Raw genomic sequence first — 21,828 nt, 5'->3', positions numbered from 1 at the left:
TTGGTGAAAATACGATGGGACAGAGATATCCCATTGTCAATGTAATGTTACCATTACATGAGATAGTATTGTTTTGAAGTCACAAATAGTTGGTGATGCCATACAGGTGATGAGGTCACATAGGTTTGTGATTTCACAAAAGGATGGTGATGTTACAATCTCATGCCAGATCTCTAATTGACAATTATATAAGTTCACAGGGATAATGATGTATCCAAAGGCATATGTTGGCACAAATGTAATGAGTCTTAACAGGTTTGTGATGTCAGAATGTGTCTCAGTGGTCATGACATCTGGCAGTGTGATGTCACAGTGGTAATGATGTCCCAGTGGATTTCTGATATCACGTTATACCTGAAGTATTATGATTTAAACAATGTATGAACTCAGAGAGGCCAAAGAGATCACACTGGCAGCATGTAAAAATTAAGAGGATCGGACAGTTTTGTGATGTCACAGTGGGTTAGTGATATCATAATGGCAATAGGTGTCATCAAGGTATTGTGATGTCATAATGGTTATGTGGTCACAATGTATTTCTGATATCAACCCACCTGCCACATTTGAAATAGAAAAAAATCAAAGAATAAGCATTCCAATGTATCTGTGACACCACAATGACAATGTGGTGTCATAATACTATGATGTCATTTTGTTTTATGATGTCACTGTGGGCTGATGTTGTCATAATGACAATGTGATGATGATGTTACACTGGTGATGATGTCACAAAGGTTTTGCAATGTTAAAATGGCATGTCTGATCTCAATTGTCATTAGCTCAAAGTGAGGATATGGGTACACAAAGGGCCTGTGATGTGACAAAGGCCTTGCTTTCTTTCAAAGCTTCAGAAGTCATAAAAAGTTTGGGATGTCACAATGTGATCATGGTGGCACAAGTGCAATGTGATATCACAATGGATTTGTGATGTCACCACAGTGATGAAGTCACAATGGGTTACTGATGTCTCATCAAGTTTGTAATATAACAATGATGTATACAATTTCAATTTCTTCTAATTAACTATGAGGATACTGTAATAACCAGTGGGGCCAGAATTATCTGTGGGAGCCGATAATCATTGTAAATTCTTGGCCAGGCCCACCAGAGAGAGTTGGGAATGCCACCAAAGGTGGAGGTGTCAAGCCTCACATAGTGAGCTGTCAAGAAGTGACTGAGCATTGGGCAGTTTGGGAAGAGATGGTTGAAAACTGTTAGGCAGGATGCCCGTTGGAGTGAGGAGGTGTACAACGTATATATAGGTTGCATTTTCAGAGCATTGGAAGGGGAGATAAAAATGGGAGCTACCCGGATGGAAGAAAGTGTTGAGACAGCAGGAAGGGAAAAACCTGAGAAGAGAGGAAGTTGAGGGAGAGCAGAAGGTTGGCATGTGGTCAATGGGGCAGAGTAGGGCAGGCCTGTGGAGAATGGAGAGGCCTAAAGAGAAAAGGAAAGGGTGGAAGGGAAAAAGGAAAAGACCAGGATGGAAGGACAGGTCTGTAGCGAAGGAGGGAGGAATTGAAAAGTAAAAAGCCTTGCCCATGGAGGTTTGGAGCTTTGAAGATCATAATTTTTTGGTTGTTTCTTTGCAGACCGGTAGGGCTGCCCATTGGAGGTCTGAGGTTTGGTGGTCAAGGCTGCTCTTGGACCTGGGTATCCAGTCCAGGATAAGGTAATCACAATCTCCTTTCTAGTGTAAATTGGTTTATTATATTAAATGTGACTCGATTGTTTGTCTCCTTGGCGTTGAGGTCATAAGAACATGAGTTCACAGAAAAAGCTTGAAGTCTCAAAGGCCATGGATTTTCTAAGATGTGATGTGGCCATAAGAGGTTTGTAAAAACACAATGGGACAGTGATATCACAATGGCAATACCAAAATATCATGTCAAAATAATGCTTTGATACCACAATTAGTTGTTGATGCCATTCTCGTGATGAGGTCACAATAAGTTTGTGATGTCACAATGGGTTCATGATGTCAGTGTGGCATGGCAGATCTCAATTGTCATTAATTGGCAATGAATATCTGAGTTCAAAAAGGGACTGTAATGTCTCCAAAGGCATGTGTTGTCACAAATGTGATGCCATTCAAACAGTTTTGTGATGTCACAATGTGACATAATGATCATGATATCTGGCAGAACAATGTCACAGGGGATATATGATATCACATGTCATGCCAGAAATATGAGATTGAAAACAGATTATGGGCTCACAAAGGACCTAACATATGAAAATGTCAGCATGTCACAAAATTTATAAGGACAGGACTGGTTTGTGATGGCACAGCAGGTTAATGATATAATGATTGCAATGTGATGTCACAAAGGATTGTGATATCACAATGGTTATATGGTCAAAATGGGTTTCTGAAATAGAATGAAATTACAGAATAGGCCATAACACTCTTACGTCTATGATGTAACAATGTCACTGTGATTTCTAATGCTATGATGCCATTGGCATTTGGTGATATCACAAATGAGCTGATGGTGTCATAATGACAATATGATGTCACTGCTGATTTATGGTGTTACAATGGTTATGGGGTCACATTATGTTTCTGATATCAACACACAGGTCAAAATTGAAATAGAATGAAAAATCCGAGCATAGGTGATTCATGCTTGTAATCCTAGATACTCAGGGGCCTGAGATCTGAGGATGGCAGCTCAAATCCAGCTCAGGCAGGAAAGTCCATGAGATTTATCTGGAATAAAACCACAAGAATACCAGAAGTGGCACTGTGGCTCAAGTGATAGCTCATCTAGAGCCGAAGAGCACGGACAGCACCTAAGCCCAGAGTTCAAGCCCCATGACAGACAAAAAAAAAAAAAACATTAAAAACAGGCATTCACAATCTGTCTATAACATCACAATGACAACTTGATCTCATAATGTTATCTTGTCATTGTAGTTTTGTGATGTCAAAAGTAGTTGATGCTGTCATAATGACAATGTTATGTCACACTGGTGATGTCACAAATGGCATGTTTGATATCAATTGCCAGTTCATAATGAGGGTATAGTTACACAAAGGGGCTGTGGTGTCACAAAGGCCATGTGTTTTGTCAAAGGTGCTGAGGTCCTAATAGGTTTGGGATGTCGCAATGTGATAGTGATGTCAAATGCCAATGAAAGCTCATAATGGGTTTGTGATGTCACATTGGTTATGAAATCAAATAGTTTTGTGAAGTCACATCTCATAATCACATGACCAATTTTAGTTGCTACTATATCACGATGAGGATATGAGTTCACAGAAGAAGACAAGTAAAAAAGGCCATGAATTTTCTAAAATGCTATGAAGTCATACTAGGTTTTTGAAAACACAATGGAACAGTGATATAACAATGGCAATGTGATGTTGCAATATGATGACTTAATAATGTTTTAATATCACAATTGGTGATGCCACACTAGTGACGAGTTTACAAGAGGTGTATGCTGTTACAATGGGTTGGTGATATCAAAATGTGACATGTGATCTCAATCGTCATTAACTCACAATGAGTATATGAGCTCATAAAGGGACTGTGATGTCTCCTAAGGCATGCTTGTCACAAAAGTGAAGTCCTAACAGGTGTGTGTTGTCAGAATGTGACAAAATGCTCATAATATCTATCAGTGTGATGTCACCATGATGTAGATATCACACTGGATTTGGGTATCACATTTCATACATGAATTGAGTATGAGAGGATTATCATTTCACAGTGGTTTAGGGATATCACTATGGAAATGTGGAGTCACAAAGGGATTGTGCTACCACAATGGCTATTAGATCACAATGTGTTCTTACTATAGTAGGTTTGTGCTGTCACAATTGGCTGCAAATGTCACAATGACATGCCGAATCTCAATTGTAATTAATTCACAATAAAGTTATGAGTTCCCAAAGGGACTGTGTTGTCTCCAAAGACCTGTTTTGGCACAAATGTGATGAAGTCCTAACAGATTTGTGAGTTCACAATGTGACACCATGGTCTTAATGTTTATCAATGTGATATCACAATGGTCATGATGTCAGAGTCAATTTCTGATATGATATGTCATACCTGAATTATTATGAGTTTGAAAACAGATTCTAAGCTTACTAAAGGCCTAAAATATCCTAATGACAGCATATCACACAAGTTATGACTAAAAACTCATGCTCTTTGGAGCTTTTCTTTCTTTGAAATTGTTTCCTCATTGTGAACTAGTAGAAATTGAACTTGGACATGTCATTGTAATATTACAAACTCATAGTGACAATAGTGACATCAGAAACTCATTGTGACCTCATCACTACTGTGACATCACAAACCCATTGTGACATCACATTGCTGTTGTGCCTTCACAATCACATTGTGACATTACAATGCTACTGTTAACTCAGCACCATTTAAAAGACACATGACCTCTGTGGCATCACAGACCTTTTGTTTACCCATATCTTCATAGTGAACTAATGAAAATTGTGATCACACATAGCATTGTATCATCACAAATACTTTGAGCAAAAATTATGACTGTGAAGTCACATTGTCATCATGACACCATCATCTCATTGTGATATCACCAAATCCCAATGACAACATGCCATTTTTTCTTTTTTTTTTCTTCTGTGCATTTTTTATTGTAAGTATAGTGTACAGAGGGATTGCAGTTACATGAGCAAGGTAATGTTGTGAATGCCTATTCTTGGATTTCATTCTATTTCAAATGTGCCATGTGGGTTGATATCAGGAAACCATTGTGAACTCATAACCTTTGTCACATCAAAATCTCTTTGTCACAGCACATTACCTTTGTTACATCACTAACCCACTGTGACATCAAATACCTCTCCTGTCCTCATAACTTTTGTGACATGCCATTGTGATATCTTAGGCCTTTTGTGATTGAAAATCTGCGTTCAACCTCATATTTCAGATATGACATGAGATATCTAAAATCAAGTGTAACATCATGATATCACACCGCTGGACATCATAACCATTGTGTCATTTTGTGACTTCTCAGACCTGTTAGTTCTTCATATTTTTGACTACATATACTTTGGTGACATCAGAATCCCTTCCCAAACTCATATACTCATGCTGAGTTAATGACAATTGAGATCCCACATGCCATTGTGACATCACCAACCCCTTGGGACATCTCAAATTTATTGCAACCTCCTCATCAGTATGGCGTCACCAATTGTGACATCAAAACATTATTATAACTTGATGTTGAGACATCACATTGTCATTGTGAAATCACTGTTCCATTGGGTTTTCACATAGTATGACCTCATACTGTGAAGCTTCTTCTATCACCTGGTATCCTCATATTGAATTATGAGTAATTGAAATTAGATATATCATTCTGAAATTACAAACTGTGACATCACAAAACCATTGTGACCTCATCACCACTGTGACATTAAAATCCCAATGGAACATCTCATTTCCATTGTGACATTACGGATCACATTGTGCCATCCCAAACCTATTATGACCTCTTACCACCTTTGAAAACACATTTGGCCTCTGTGACATCACAGAAACTTTTTGTATTCATATCCTCATGGGGAACTAATGACGACTGACATCAGACATACTATTGAAATATTAAAAAAATCCTTCCTGACATCATCATAATTGTGACATCATGTTGCCATTACACCATCAGCTCATTTTGACATGTAAAACTACAATGCCATCATAGCACTATAACACCACATTGTCATTCTGATGTCATAGACACGTTGTGTTTGCCTATTATGTTATTTGATTCTACTACTAATGTGACATGACAGTTGATATCTGAAACCCATTGTGAGTTTGTGACCATTGTGATATCACGATGTCTTATTAGCATCACATTGCCATTGTGATGTCACATTAACAAATTGATGTCACAAAGGGATTTTGCTGTGACAATGGTTATGATATCAAAATGAGTCTCTGATATCAACCCACATGCCACATTTCAAATACAATGAAATCACAGATTAGGCATTCATAATGTGTCTATGTTATCACAATGACATAATGGCAAATGCTATAATGTCATTGTCATTTTGTGATGTCACCATAAGCTAAAAATATCATGACAACAATGTGATGTCACACTGGTTATGAGGTCACACAGGGTTTATAAAGTTACAATGGTTATGTCACAATGTGTTTCTGATAGCAAGTGATATGCCACATTTGAAATAGAATGAAATCACAGAATATACAATCACAATGTGTCTGTGACAGCTTTCTTTTTTGGGGGGGGATGGGGTCCGGTCATGGGGCCTGAACTCTGGGCCTGGGCACTGTCCCTCAGCTCTTCAGCTCAAAGCTAACACTCTACCACTTGAGCCACAGTGCCACTTTTGGCTTCTTTTTGCTTATGTGCTGCTGAGGAATCGAACCCAGGGCTGCATGCATGCAAGGCAAGTGCTCTACCACTGAGCTACCTTCCCAACCCCTATGACCGCAAAATGGCAATGTGATGTCATAATGCTATGATGTCACTGTAATTTGGTGATGTCACAATGAGCTGATGGTATCATAATGACAGTCTGATGTCACACTGGTGATGATGTCACAAAGGGCTTATGATGTCACAATTTCATGTCAGATCTTAATTGCCATAGTTTATAGTGAGGATAAGAGAATGAAGTCACGACATACACAAATGAACTGTGATGACACAAAGGCCATGATTTTTTGTCAAAAGTGCTAAAGTTCCTAACAGGTTTCAGTTGTAAAGTGTTAATTGAAGAGCTAAAGTAACTCATTTTAAGATCGAGCCCCCTGAGCTGTGCTGCCCTCAGAGTAGCGTCCTGAGCTGTGCTGCCCTCAGAGTAACCCCCAAAGAGGGCTGTGCTGCCAAAGAAAACAATAGCTCTCAAGAAAACCGCAGGTTGCCACCAACCCTGCCCACTCGTAAGGAACAGAACAGTTGCCAAGGTGTTCCATCAGAAAAAGAGAAGTGCAGTCAAGGTGGACTTAAACCCCCTGAACTTGTGAACTTGCTTGTGTGGAAAACCCCTAAACTTGCTTGCGTGCAAACCCCCTGAACTTGTAAACTTGTTTGATAGTATAAAAGCTGTGCTAATTTTGTGCTTGGGACCTCTTAGCGTCACCGGTTACCTAGTGTGCAGAGGACCAAGCTCGAGCTTGCAATAAATGACTCTTTGCTGTTTGCATTGATGGTGGTCTCTGGTGGTCTAAGAGGGGGTTTCCGAAAATCAGGTACTTCATTAAGGATATAAAAATGGGTTAGTGATGTCAAAACTAGTTTGTAATATCACATTTTATTTCAAATTTCAATTGCTACAAGTTCACAATGATACAAGTTCACAGAAAGAGTTTGATGTCCCAAAGGCCATGAATTTTCTAAGATGTGATGAGGTCATAATAGGTTTGTGAAAGCATGATGGTACAGTAATATCACAATTGCAATATGATGTCAAATTATAATGTCATAAGAGTGTTGTTATGTCACAATTAGTTGATGATGCCATAATGGTGATGAGTTCAAAATAATTTTGTGATGTCGCAGTAGATTGGTGATGTGACAATGTCATTCCAGACCTCAATTGTCATTAACTCACAATGAGTATATGAGTTTAGAATGGGATTGTGAGGATTCCAAAGGTATTTGTTGTCACAAATGTGATGAAGTCAGAACAGATTTGTGATGTGACAACAGAACATATTTGTGATGTGACAATGTGACAGTGTGATGTCTAGCAGTGTGATGTCACAATATTCATGATGTCACAGTACATTTCTAATATTTCATGTCATACCTGAAATAATGAGGTAGAAAAGAGGTTGAATTCTCAATGGACCTAACATTACACAGTGGCAACCTGTCATAAAACTTATGAGGACAGGACATGTTTGAGTTGTCACAGTTGTTTAGAGATATCACAATGGCAATGTTATGTCACAAAGGGATTGTGATGTCACAATGTTTATGAAGTCAAAATATGTTTTTGATATGTAACCACATGCAACATTTGAAATATAATGAAATCACATAATAGGCATTCATAATGTGTATATGATGTCACAATGACAATGTAATGTAATAGAGGTAAGATGTCATTACAGATTTGTGATGTCACAATAAGCTGATATTGTCATAATGACAATGTGCTTTCACATCAATGATTATATTATAAATGCTCTGTGATATTACAATGGCATATCTGTTCTCAATTGACATTTCACAACGAAGATATGGATACACAAAGGGACTGTGATGTCACAAAAGCCATGTGTTTTTTTCAAAAGTGCTAAAGATGTCATAATGGGTTTGGGAGGTCTCAAGTTGATTGTAATGTCATAACAGCAATGTGACATCACAATGGCTTTGTGATGTCACATTGATAGTGAGGTCACAATGGACAGAATAGGTTTGTGAGGTCAGAACAGGTTAATGATATCACAATGGCACTGTGATGTCACAAAGGGAATTTTCATGTCACAGTGGCTTTGAGGTCACAATGGATTTCAGATATCCACCAATATTGCTCCCTTGAAATAGAATGAAATCACAAAATAGGCATTCACAATATGTCTATAATGCCACTGTGACATAATATGTCATAATATTATGATATTTAAGTTTAGTGATGTCAAAATGGCATGTCTAATCTTATTGGTCATTAGATTACCATGAGGATCCCAAAGGTTGCTATGTGGTGAGTCTTTAAAAAGCCACATTATGCTGAGTCCATTACACGGGGTTCTTTGTGCTATTTTTTTAAAGTGTACTGTGTGCTATCATCCCAAAGGGTTCTATGTTCTGAGTCCTTGAGGGGTAGGTATCCCCGACAATCTCTCTCTCTCACACACACACACACATACACACACACACACACACACACACACACACACACACACACACACATACAAACACGGAGGGTCATCGTGCAACTGCTTGGTGTGTGGGCTGGATGGAAAAGATGGAAAAGACTGAGGGGAGATTCAATCACCCTGGGCAGCTGCTAGGGTTGGGGTAAGCCCTGAGATGAGGTGAGACTGCTTCTGCCATGGCCTGGTAGCCTTATTGCAGACTCAGGGAAGCACAAGGCTAAGAGGTGGGGGACATGGCAGAGGGGGGAGGTGCATGACCAAGAGGAGGACAGGGAATGGCAGAGGAGGCACATAGCTGCTGCAGCCAGGGGCTGACACGCTTGCTCTGTGGAGGCAGGGCAGCCCTCGAGAGAAGTGGTGGCAGAAAGAGAGAGCAGAGAGATGAGCAGCCACATGCACCAGGGGAGGCTGTGTCAATGGCTGGCCTCTGCTGCTGTAGGAGCACAGGTCTGGCCCAGGAGCACAGAGCACAAAGCCAGCATAGCAGGCACATCCCTCCCACAGGCCCAGGGAGGCTCAGAGGCCAAGTAGGCCCTGAGTCCAAGGTCCCTGTGCCAGGAGTTCAGCTGCGGCTGGGGCACACTTAGCCCTGCCACCCACTTGCCCCTGTCCTGGCCCCTCTCCTGCCCTCTCTGCGACATCACGTTTCAAATATGTCGCTGCTGGCTCAGACCCGAAGTGCCTCTTGGAGTCATCCAGCGATAGTGTGCCCCAGCCCAGATTGTGGCCCTGAACACGTCCTGCCCCCCTCCCCCCGTCCTCTACTCTGGGCCCGAGCATCTGCCATGATGCTGCCATTGCTGCCCTCTGCACCTAGAACAGCAGCCTACAGCTTCTCCCAGAAGCACACATGAGTGGACATCCTGTGGGCCCACACCTCCTGACCTCTCCCAACCCCCCTTGCCCCCAACCCAGACCCACGACTCCTGCCTCCCTTCTGGCATCCCAACCTTGCCTGACCAGCACCACGTGCCAGCCCTGGCTCTGCCACAAATGCGCCCCAGGAGTGGGAGATGGGGGAGTGGGTGTGGATCCAGGGATCCCACTCCCATCCTAGTGTCAGTGTCCCAGGAAATGAGGAGATGCAGGGTTGGGTGAGAAGGGCACATCACCGAGCCCGTGGCCTGGAGCAGTGGGAACCACACAGCCCCACATGTTCACCCTTCCTCTCCAAGATGGGAACTTGGTGGTTTTATTCTGAGGTGGAGAGCAACTCCACACCTGCCTTCTTGGGTCTTTTCCTTTTTTCTTGCGGTAGTGGGTATTGGATGCAGAAGTTAGGGCTCCCTTGCTGTGTGAGTCCTTGTCCTCTGTTCTCAGTCACCCTCTCACCTAAGGAGGGTCCCAGAAAAGCCCACTAGGGAGGTGAGGGCACTGAGGGTCAGATGGAAGGTGAATATTTGGGAGTAACAAACTCCCTCTGACACACATACACATGGCCTGTTCCCCCCCACCCCAGCTGTCAACAGTACTCACAGGGTGATCACATTTCCCAGCTCTGCCAGCATCTGCTGGTGCTCCCGGTCCATCTGGTCTCCTTGTCCTCTCCAAGAATCCACCCAGCTACCCAGAAGCATCTAGGCTGTAAGTAGGGAGTCTGTCCATGTATGTAGACTTTAGAACCCCATCTATTTCCTCAACACCACCCCCACCCCAGGTCAGACACCCCCTGGGTACCCCATGACCCCCTGCTTGTTTTCAGTCCTGGCTCTGAGGAGCCACCTGTCTGGGGATTTTTTCACCCAGTGTCCTATCTTAGGGTTCTGGTGAATGGGGAGTTAAGGCTGGTTGTTCCAACCGGGAAGTGTCTCCCCCTGGAGAAGGGGAAAAGGGAGGTGGTGCTGTGTCATTAGAGTGGTGCTCCCCTTGGGTGGGAGATATTGGTTCTGACAAGGGAATGGGGAATGGGAACCTGCATGCTCTAGCTTGTACATTGTCCCAGATGAGGAACCAACAAACTTAGGAGAGGCACTACTCTGATTCTGTGTGTGTGTGTTTGTGTGTGTGTGTGTGTGTGTGAGAGAGAGAGAGAGAGAGAGAGAGAGAGAGAGAGAGAGAGAGAAAGAGAGAATCTTTCTCCTTGTACAACCTGACTGTGCTCAGGTAAGTGATCAGTTGGCAAATTGCAGGTGCTGATGGAAGAGTCTTCTGTCACCATTCTGGATGTGTGTGTGTGTGTGTGTGTGTGTGTGTGTGTGTGTGTGTGTCTGTTTGTGTGTGTTGAGAGAGCACAAAGATGAGAACAATGAAAATATATTTAAGTCACCATGTCTAAAAACAGCAAAAGCATTTTATTTCTCTCTCTGTGTATATATTTGTTGTTGTTGTTTTTTCATCAATACCAAGTACGAGCCCAGTCACAACTTTTGTTTCCTCCTTCACAGTTTCATGGTTCTTCTATGGAAGATTTCAGTAACTCATGGCTGTCATTCTAGGTACTCAGGAGCTGAGATCTGAGGATCACGCTTCAAAGCCAGCCTGGGCAGGAAAGACCCTGAGACTCTTATCTCCAAAAAACCACCAGAAAACCGGAAGTGGTGCTGTGGCTCAAGTAGTAGAGTGCTCACATTGAGCTGAAGAGTTCAGAGACAGCACCCAGGCCCAGAGTTCAAGCCCCACAACTGAAAAGTAAAACATTTTTGCCTGCAGAGATGTGGAGGTGTGTGTGGGTGCTGTGTTTGAGAGACCAGGTGCTGGCCTCACTGTACAGACATTTCTAAGAACTCTCCAAGTTTGCCCCCATTTGACGCCACAGTATGATGGGTGGTACCTTACCAAGAACTCAAGAGGATGAAGCCTGTGTCAGGCAGGGAGTGGGCGAATGGGTGCTGGGGTGGGGTTATTGTGTCTGCATTCTCTCCATTGAAGGATGGATTTGGATGCTGGGTGTCAAAGTCTGAAGTCAAAGGTTGCAAGAAGTTTGTGCCCTAACGAATTGGTTTTCCTCTGGGTATTTGAAGGTGGCTGAAGCCGGCTGCTACCGGTGGCTCACAACTGTCACCCTAGCTACTCAGAAGGTTGACATGTGAAGACCATGGTTCCAAGACAGCGTGGGCAGAAAATCTGTGATACTTGATATCCAATGAACCACCAGAAAACAGGAAGTGGCTCTGTGGCTCAACTGAGAGAGTGCTTATCTTCAGCTGAAGAGCTGAGGGACAGTGCTCTGGCCCAGAGTTCAAATCCCATGACCAACAATAAACAAAGAGGTGGCCTTAGTTTTCCACATAGCAGTGTGTACGGTAGGAAATTCCATGTTGGGTTATGAGGTATTCCAGATAAGTGAGAGGCTGAATGTTGTGTCTACAGTTGGTCTGAGTATGATAGTGCCATCTTCTCACGAATCGGATGTGATTCTAATGGAGACAGTTCATGGTTCACAGGAACTGCTGACGCCTTGGAATGTCCGTGTGTGTGTGTCTGTGTGTGTGTGTGTGTGTGTGTGTGTGTGTGTGTGTGTGTGTGTGTGTGTAACTTTTCCTCGTCTTTCTCTGTCCCCTTCCTGGGTGCCTGTCTGTATCTTTCTGACCTCAGATGGTGCCCCTCCTCACCGACCTTGCCTTTAGTCCTCTATCAGAGTGTACAATGAGTCCTAAATTGCCAGAGGCCTGTATTCCAGGTTTTCTCTGGGGCACAATTCTGACTGTCCAAATATTTGGCTGACTCCAGGGAATTCTAAGACAGCAGTGCCAGCTGGCAGAGGATCTCCCCTGCCTCTGAGGGAAGGCCTCAGTCATGTGATGTCCTGTCCTTTACCTCAGCTGCGCCTCTGACTGCACATCCCTCTCTGCAGGCTTGCAGTGGAGTGGGGAATGGGGGGTTGCTGGTGGCTCTGGGCAACTCGAGCTTGACAGCTGACTGAAGGCCACCCAAGCAAGGAGGATCCAGGACTACATGGGAGTTGAGGCCAATGTGACTTGGAAGTATTGATCAGTGTCTAGGAAATGTAAGTGTACTTTACCATAGGAAGGACTATCTTCCAGCCCCATTTGGGCCTCTCAGGTCCTTCTAGACAATTCTGGGTGCCCAGAATACAGAGGCACAGACTTTAGATTCCAGGGCCAGGGAACTGGGGGATAAGAGACTGGTATGGCCAATACCTCAATGTTCTGGGGCATTAGTCTTGACTTGGCTATGCCCCCCCTTTTGTACATTCACTTCTTAACCCAGTGTTGGCCACACACCGGCCACTTGTGGGAGTAATGTGGAAGTGGCAAAAGGGGAAGTGAGATTTAGGATGACCAAAATCTGGATTTATGGCTTGTGGGAGTGACATAGGGTGTCTTTAAAAAAAAATCTTAGATCTGGAACTCAGGGCATAAGCACTGTCCCTGAGCTTCCTTTGCTCAAAGCTAACTTTCTACCATTTGAACCACAGCTCACCTTTCATCTTTTTTACTAGTTTAGTAGAGATAATTGTTTCATGGCTTTCTTGCCTGGGCTGACTTCAAGCTTCCATTCCTTAGATCTCAGCCTCTTGAGTAGCTAGGATTGCTGGTATGAGCCAGTGGCACCTGCTAAGGATGTTAGTGTTTGTGTGTGTGTGTGTGTGTGTGTGTGTGTGTGTGTGTGTGTGTGTGTGTGTATGTTTACTGGGACTTGAACTCAGAGTATAGACATAGATGCTATCCTTTATCTTGTTTGCACAAAGTTGGTGCTGTACCACTTGAACTACAGTAGTTCTGCTTCCCATTCTTTGATGATTCATTGGAGATAAGAGTCTGCCCAGGCTTGCTTTGAATCTTGATTGATTCTCAGGTCTCAGCCTTGAGTAGCTTGAATGACAGTAATGAGCCAACTGTGCCCAGCTAATAATGGCCTTTCTCCACAGTGGACTGGGAGCTCCTGAAAGGTTTTCTTTATTTTTTCTGTGTGAGTACCGGGGCTTGAACTCAGGGTCTGTGCTCTGGTCTCTTAAGTTTTCCCTCAAGCTGGCACTCTACCACTTGAGCCACAGCTCTATTTCTGGCTTTTGGTAGCTCATTGGCAAGAAGAGTCTCATGAACTTTCCTCCCCTGAGCTGGCTCTGATCCACGATCTCTGATCTCAGTCTCCTGAGTAGCTAGTATTTACAGGGGTTGAGCCACTGGTGGCATTGGGTTAGAAGATTTTAATAAGCAAGAGTTCTTCCCTGCATTTTCCCTGACTCCTCAATGCAAATGAAGCCTGAGGGTCAGGAGCTGTGAAAAATAGGCTTTCAGCCACAGGAAATGGCTGGGGTCCATGGTAAAAAGCCAAGCTAATCTTCCCCTTGAGCCCCTTACTGGGACCCCACGCTCTGCCCTACCTGTGACTCAAGTACAAACCTTGACCCAGCCTTGAAGTTTCTGCCAGACTTTTCTGAAGGCACCGAACCTTCATTCCACTCATACCACCTGCTCTACACCACACCTCAGGACCTTTGCCCATGCTGTACCTTATGCCTGAGGCTCTCTGTCCTTTATCCACATCTTGGTACTCCTGTGGAATTTTGGCACTGGTTATATCACCTCCTGGAGCAAGTCTTTCCTTCCCTTCTTGCTCTTTTTTTATATTGAGTTGCTAGAGATGGAACTTGTGCAGGATGACTGGCAAATGCTCTATATTGGTGTGTGTGTGTATGTGTGTGTGTGTGTGTGTGTGTTTGCCAGTTCTGGGGTTTGAATTCAGGGCCTGGACTGTATCCCTGAATTTTTATGCTCAATGCTAGCATTCTACTACTTGAACCACAGCTCTGGCATTTTGGGTGCTTAATTGGAGAAAAGAGTCTCATATAGACTTTCCTGCATGCACTGGCTTACAATTATGATCCTCAGGTCTCAGCCTCCTGAGTAGCTAGATTACAGGGATGAGCCACCAGTACCTTCCCTCTACCTCTTACCTATAACCTCGGCCTTCCTGAGTCCCAGAAGAGTATGTCTCACCAAGATCACCTTTTTTTTTGTGCCAGTGTTGGGCTTGAACTCAGAGTGTGGGTATGTTCTTGAGCTGCTTTTGCTCAAGGCTACATTCTATCACTTAAGACACAGTGCCACTTTTGGCTTTTTCTGTTTATGTGGTACTGAGGAATCGAACCCACGGCGTCATGCTTGCTAGGTAAGCATTCTATCACTAAGCCACATTCGCAGCTAAGGCTTACTTCTAACAGGAGCTATGAGGGTGGGATTTATTTGCGTACCCTTTTCAACAAAGAAATCACTGGCTATTTCATATCTTTGCCAGGATTTGGGAACAGCCTGAGACTTGGCAATGAGAAATGATGAATGAGTGATAGCCACGAGGCCCCAGAGATCTAGGCTTACATGCTACAGAGGGATAGAGAATATGGAGCCAGAACATTTCACAACTCCTACATCCTAAGAACTGTGGTCTCTCTTGAGGCAGTGGCTGACTGCTAGATATCCCAATGGGACATCTCAGTCAGAACGTAAGGCACACATTGCATACACCAACCCAGGTAAGCCTTCAGGGCTTCATTTACTAAATGGCAGAGAAGGACGTTTTGTTTAAGCTGCCAGCTCAGACTTAGTACTCTGTGAGGGCTTGTCCAAGCTTGCCCAGGTTGGGGGCTGGGCATGGGCCACATGATGAATGCTCACCATCCATATATCATCCATCCATACACAGAAACATGGAGTTACTGCCTTCTTTTTTCTCTTTGGCAGGTCCGACGTTGAATTATGAGCCCTATCCCTGATCTCCTTTTGCTCCAGAGTAGCGTTCTGCCCTTGAGCCACAGCCCTAACCCATGGGGATATTTTCCTGTGATCTCTTAGAAATAAGATTGTCGCGTACTTTCCTGCCCTGGCTGAATTCAAATTGGCATTCTCTACATCTCAGCCTCCTGAGGAGCTAGGATTACAGACAGGAGCCACTGACACCTGGCTTTCTTTTGTTCTTCTTGTTCTTTTTTAAATCGTGACAATCTGAAATCTTCACACTGTCATTCCAATGGTTTGCATTCGAAGTAAACTATCCAGGCCTGGAGTTGGAATGCCAGGACTGTCACCCACAAATGGAAGGAGATCCTGACAAACTCATTCCTATTTATGTGAATACTGCTGGTATGTTATAAAAGTAATCATTAAATTTTCAGTTAATTCATGATTGTATTTTAGAATGCCACACAAAAATTATAGGATTTATATCTTCCATTCTAGCGCCATGGTATGATTCCCTAATGGAAGGATATTGACTAATTTTTAATTAATGTTTTTTATAAATATTCAGCCATGATACTTCATTAAATGGAGACATAACTTAATAACTAATAATTGGTAACTATATATATAATTTAATGATATCCTCAATTCTCTTTCTAACTATCTATCTATCTATATACATATATATATATACAGCAATCTACACATCTATCTATCTATCTATCTATCTATCTATCTATCTATCTATCTATCTATCTATCTATCTATCTATCTATCTATCTATCTATCTATCTATCTATCTATCTATCTATCTATCTATCTATCTATCTATCTATCTATCTATCCATCTATCCATCTATCTATCCATCTATCTATCCATCTATCTATCTATCTATCTATCTATCTATCTATCTATCTATCTATCTATCTATCTATCTATCTATCTATCTATCTATCTATCTATCTATCTATCTATCTATTGGGCACTACTGTGGCTTCATCACAGGTCCTCAGAACTTCCTGGCAGCTCAATTAGCCAGAGGCTGGTGTGCTAAGACTGTAACCCCATTTACGGATTGGGCATTCTAGACTATGAGTTGAAATCTCAGCATGGTCAAAAATTATTAATGTAGTAAGAGACCACTTTTGACACATTTTTTTCCTGCAAAAATTCCTGGGTCTCAGTATGATATATAATCCATATCAAATATATCCTGTGTGACAGGATGTAATAAATGAAATATTATATGTGTAATAATAATAAATAAGGGTAATAAACATCATACTCACTAAATCCATGTATGTAAATAGATATCATATATGAATATTATTTTTTTTCCAGTGCTGGGGATTTAATTCATGCCCTGGGAACTGGTCTGAATTTCTTGTCTTCAAGGACAGTGAGCTTCCACTTCATCCACAGTGCCACAGATTTACCCAGACCCTGAGTTCAAATCACAGGCCTGCCAGAAAAGTGGTGCAAATTCCAAGCCAGGGCCTTTTTTTTGGCCAAGCACGGGGCTTGAAGTCAGGTCTTGGCATCTGTACCACAGCTGACCCTGGGATACTAGGACCCAAGTTCAAATCTCAGAGTTGACAAAAAATGAAAATAAGAAGGAGAAGGATAAAACAGAGATGTTCAAGAAGGTGGTTTTACACTTTTTTCTCTTTGCATTGTGACCATCCTTGGTCTAAATGATGAGGCCCAGAAAATGTACATGACCTTGCATGCTGATATTTGGCTGACTATTAGGAAAACCATAGCCGAAACCTCAACTTAGGCTTGGAGGTTGAATCTGGGACTGCCACTAATGATTGGCAGGAGATTCTAAGAAATGCATTCCAATACACTTACATACAAATGGAATGTTAAAATGTAACAATTAAATTAGTAGTTAGTGTATGAGTATACTATAAAATTATACACAACAATTATACTACATTGACTAATTTTCAATTAATACTTTATTATGTATTCAACAATGAAACTTAAAAAAGGAGGGAATAATTTAATTATCAGTAATTGGTAGTAATATAATATATGTAATTTCATAATATACAGACATCTTTCTCTTGTTTTATACCTACATATGTATATATATGCCAATCTACATATTTATCTGTTTATACACTTTTTTCTCTTGGGGCTCACTGGTATAGTGATGGCTAATACATACAAAGCCTTGGATTTGATTCCTTACTTCCACATGCACATAAAAATCCAGAATTTGTGCTGTCACTGAAGCACTTGAGCACTAGCTTTGAGCATAAATGCATAGGGACTGTGTTTAGACCCTTACTCAAGACCCAGGACGGACACCAAAAAAGATTGAATATTGTGACTGCAACTCTATAAGGATAGGACTTAAAAATACCTCATCACAAAGCAAGCCGGGAGTCTGGTGCAGAAAGCTGCCATCTAACCTGACTTAGCCAGGGGTATACCACTGCAACCCAGCTCCACGGAACCAGATGCTGCTGACTTGCTGGCCTCTGTCATCTAAGGCACTCAGGGGCTGAGATCTGACACTGGTTGGTTTAAAACCCAGCCCTTGCAGGATGGCTGTGAAACTCTGTACTGTGGCTCAAAGTGGTGGAGCTCTAAACTTGAGCAAAAGATGTTAGGACAGTACCCCCAACATTTTAGTGCAATCCCATGGCTGACTCTCCCCACCCCCCAAAAAAAACACCTCTGAATCATTAGATGTGAACTTTGTGCAGTTTGTGATGTTTCTGAAAGAATGGTGATACTGATGAAAGCACCCTAATACTAATGACAGCTTGTGAGATACAGCTATTTGAGGAGTCCTTCCTAGGTTGCTGGGTCCCTCCTGGAGTTCTGTGTGCTGATTCCTGCACAGGATGCTGTGTGCTGTGTCCTTTACAGGGTGCAGTGTGCTGAGTGCTGCATTGGGTGTTGGGTGCTGAGCCTGCCACAGGATGCTGTGTGCTGAGGCCTGTACAGAGTGTTATGTGGAGCCGGGAGTTGGTGGCTCAAGCCAGTAATCCTAGCTGCTCAGGGTCTGAGATCTGAGGATTGTGGTTCAAAGCCAGACTGGCAGGAAAGGCCATGAAACACTTATTTCAATAAACCACCATAAAACCGGAAGTGGCACTGTAGCTCAAGTGGTAGAGCACTAGCCTTGAGCTGAAGACCTGAGGGACAGAGCTCAGGCCCAGAGTTCAAGCCCCATGTCCGACAAAAAAAAAGTGTTGTGTGTTTTGTCCTTCAAAGGGTGCATTCTTTCACCTTTTCCTTGTAAGAGCTCCACAACTGAGATGATTATGCAGACAAGAATATTGAGGCTCCGATATATCTCCATGGCAGGGACAAAATTATGTATTAGTGAAGACTAGTGGGTTGTCTATGGCAGACAATTGTTTTTTTTTCTGTCATGAACCTAGGCACTGACCCTTACCTCTTGGGCGCATGGCTACCACTCCACCATGTGGAGCCAAGGACCCCCTTGCAGCAGAGTGCCATGGCCAAGGGTACTATAGTTGAGGTCTGTCATCCTGCCTTCTCAGGAAGCTGAGATCTGAGTATCTGGGTTCCAAACTATCCCAGACACAAAAGGTCCCATGAGCCTATTATCTCCAATTCACCACTAAGAAACCTGAAGTGGAAGCTGGATGCTTGTGGCTCATGCCTGTCATCTTACCTACTCATGAGTATGAGATCTGAGGATCATGGTTCAAAGCTAGCCTGGACAGGAAAGTCCTTGAGACGCTTAGCTTCAATTAACCACCAGAAAATCGGAAGTGGCTCTGTGGCTCAAGTGGTATAGCATAAGTCCCTGAGCTCAATTGCTCAGGGACAGCAACCAGGCCAAGATTTCAACTCCTAAAACCGACAACAAAAAAGACAGAAACAAACTAACAAACCTGAAGTACAGGGCAGTGAATGTACCTTAGGGGTAGAGTGCTTTGCATCTGTGAAACCCTGGGCTTCATTTATCAGGACCACATCACTAGGAAAAAACCTGAAGTGGCTCTGTGTTTCAAGTAGGAGAGGGCAATCCTCGTACAAGAGACACTAGGTACAGTGATCATGTCTTGAGTACAAGCTCCAGGACTAGTGAATGCACTCTCTCTCTCTCAAACACACACACACACACACACACACACACACACACTCACACACACAGAAAGCAATAGTGAAGCTGTGACACAAAATGGTAAAGCACTAGACTTCTCTGAGCTCATAGTCAGCACCCAGGCCCTCTGTTCAACCACCAAATCTAGCCACACAGGGCCCAACTGGGAGAGGTCAAAGGTTTCAAAACCTGATGAGCTTCACCAGAATTAGATGACAGCAAGGTTTGTGATATCTGACATGTGCTTCAATTTCCCAAGCTTCTGGAAACCTAGGAGAGGCATCATAGGTCCATCATCAGCCTCAATGAAACATTTCTTTAAGTTCAGTGCCCTAGTTGTCTGCCAGAAGGACTCCTGAATTATATTGAGCACTGTATCTGAACACCAGAATATAGTCTCACAAAGGCAGTATAAGTGCGCAGAACATGGCCTGCCATGGGAGGTGGCACAAATGAATGCTTCCTATCAAATCAGAGCATTGGGAAGAGAGATAGCTTGGTGTACAAAGTGGCCTTTTTCTCCTGGCCTTCAGAGCCCACCCACACTGCTCCTCACTAATTGGCCCAGATGGAGTTGCCTGTTACACATCTGTACAGGAGTGAGACCTTTTGTCTGCCTGTCCAGACAATGAGGGAGACTTCCGGCCTGGGATGCAGAGAAACCCTTAGGCTACACTGGGAGCAGTGAGGGGAGCCCTGGTATATGCAATGTCATGAAAACAGTCTCTGTGTTATGAACTCATTGAATTGAATACAAATTTCATAGGTTGATGCCATTCATCATATCTACTCTGGAGCTTCTCCTATAAGAATACATCCAAACAAAATGAAAACAGCACTGAAAAATGCCACAAACCATGGAGAGTCAGCAGTTTCTGTTTTCCTTCCTTGCACGGTGACCATCTTGGGTCTGAATGACATGGCTGAAACCTGCAGGTCACTTGGCATTGCTGAAGGCTGGCGGGCTGTCAGTGAAGCCATAGGCCAACCTGACACTAGGCCCTGAGTTCGAATCCTGGTCATGCCACGTAAAAAGGGCTGGAGACCCTAAGAAAATATTGCCTGTCCATAGGAACACCAGAGGAATGTAATCAATTTCATGGTTGGATGAGTAGTCCATCAATGTGTCTAGCATAAAAGTACACCCAATAATCACAGGGCACGGATTGATTTTAATTCAGATTATTATGCATTAAAAGAACTGTTGATTAAATGGAGTCCTCCCTAAATACATGAGAATTGGTAGGAACGTAGTATATCTTATTGAATATTAGATACCTCTGGCAGTACCTAAATATCTAAATTTATATTTATTTAGCTACCACCATCGTCATAGAAAGTTACAGCTATTTTGGCCAAACCTGGGACTTGATCCCAAGTCCTGAGATCCACTTGGCAGCTGAATGGGCTAGAGGCAGCGATGCTGACACACACCCATTCATGAATTGGGCCTCTCAGGCCTTCAGATCAGGCCCCATCATTGCCAAAAATTTCTTCCTATAAGATTTCAAGTGTGACACCTGTTTTCCTTTTCTGTGCAAGTTCATAATAGGTCTCCAAAGCTACACGCTATGGAATAGATGGGAAGAAATGTAATAAATGTTATTGGTGCACTCACAGTCCATAAAATAAATGCTAAATAAGTAAATCAACAATAAAATATAATGAATCACTCCAACAAGCACGATATAGACTGAATATATAGAAGTAAGTATAAATCATATATTTAACATGTTTATAAATGTTATGAGGTACTTGAATTCAGGCCTAGGGAAGAGTTTAGTTCATGCATGATTCTCATAGGAAATGATAGGCAAGACATATGGCACAATGATTATTTTAAATTAAGAGTTCATGAAGTGTGACAATAAGAATCACATTCAAGAATTGGAGGCATTGGGAAAGATCCAAGAATCAGTACTCACATGGTGCATAGAATTCCAACACAGCTCACAGCATCTCCTACTCTATCCAACTAGGTATTTATTAGCATACTAGCTTCAGTTTATGAATGGATGAATATTGTGCCACACCCCCACCCAGGGGCTCTATCTCAGGTTCTGGGTATGGCCTAGCTCCTTAGTGGCTCACAAGATGGTAGGCTCATGTGGACCTATTGGGCTGTTGGGCCTGCTAAGCCCCGAGTTTAAATCCCAGCACTACAAAAAGGTTCATCCTGATGTGAGAAGCCAATCCTTGCACCTGTTTTCCTGTACTGTGTAAGTGCTTGGT

This window comes from Dipodomys spectabilis, unplaced genomic scaffold, assembly GCF_019054845.1.
Source record: "Dipodomys spectabilis isolate Male_0828 unplaced genomic scaffold, ASM1905484v1 ptg000224l, whole genome shotgun sequence".
NCBI lineage: Eukaryota > Metazoa > Chordata > Mammalia > Rodentia > Heteromyidae > Dipodomys > Dipodomys spectabilis.
The sequence above is the reverse complement of the archived record's forward strand: the minus strand, read 5'-3'. Positions refer to the sequence as shown.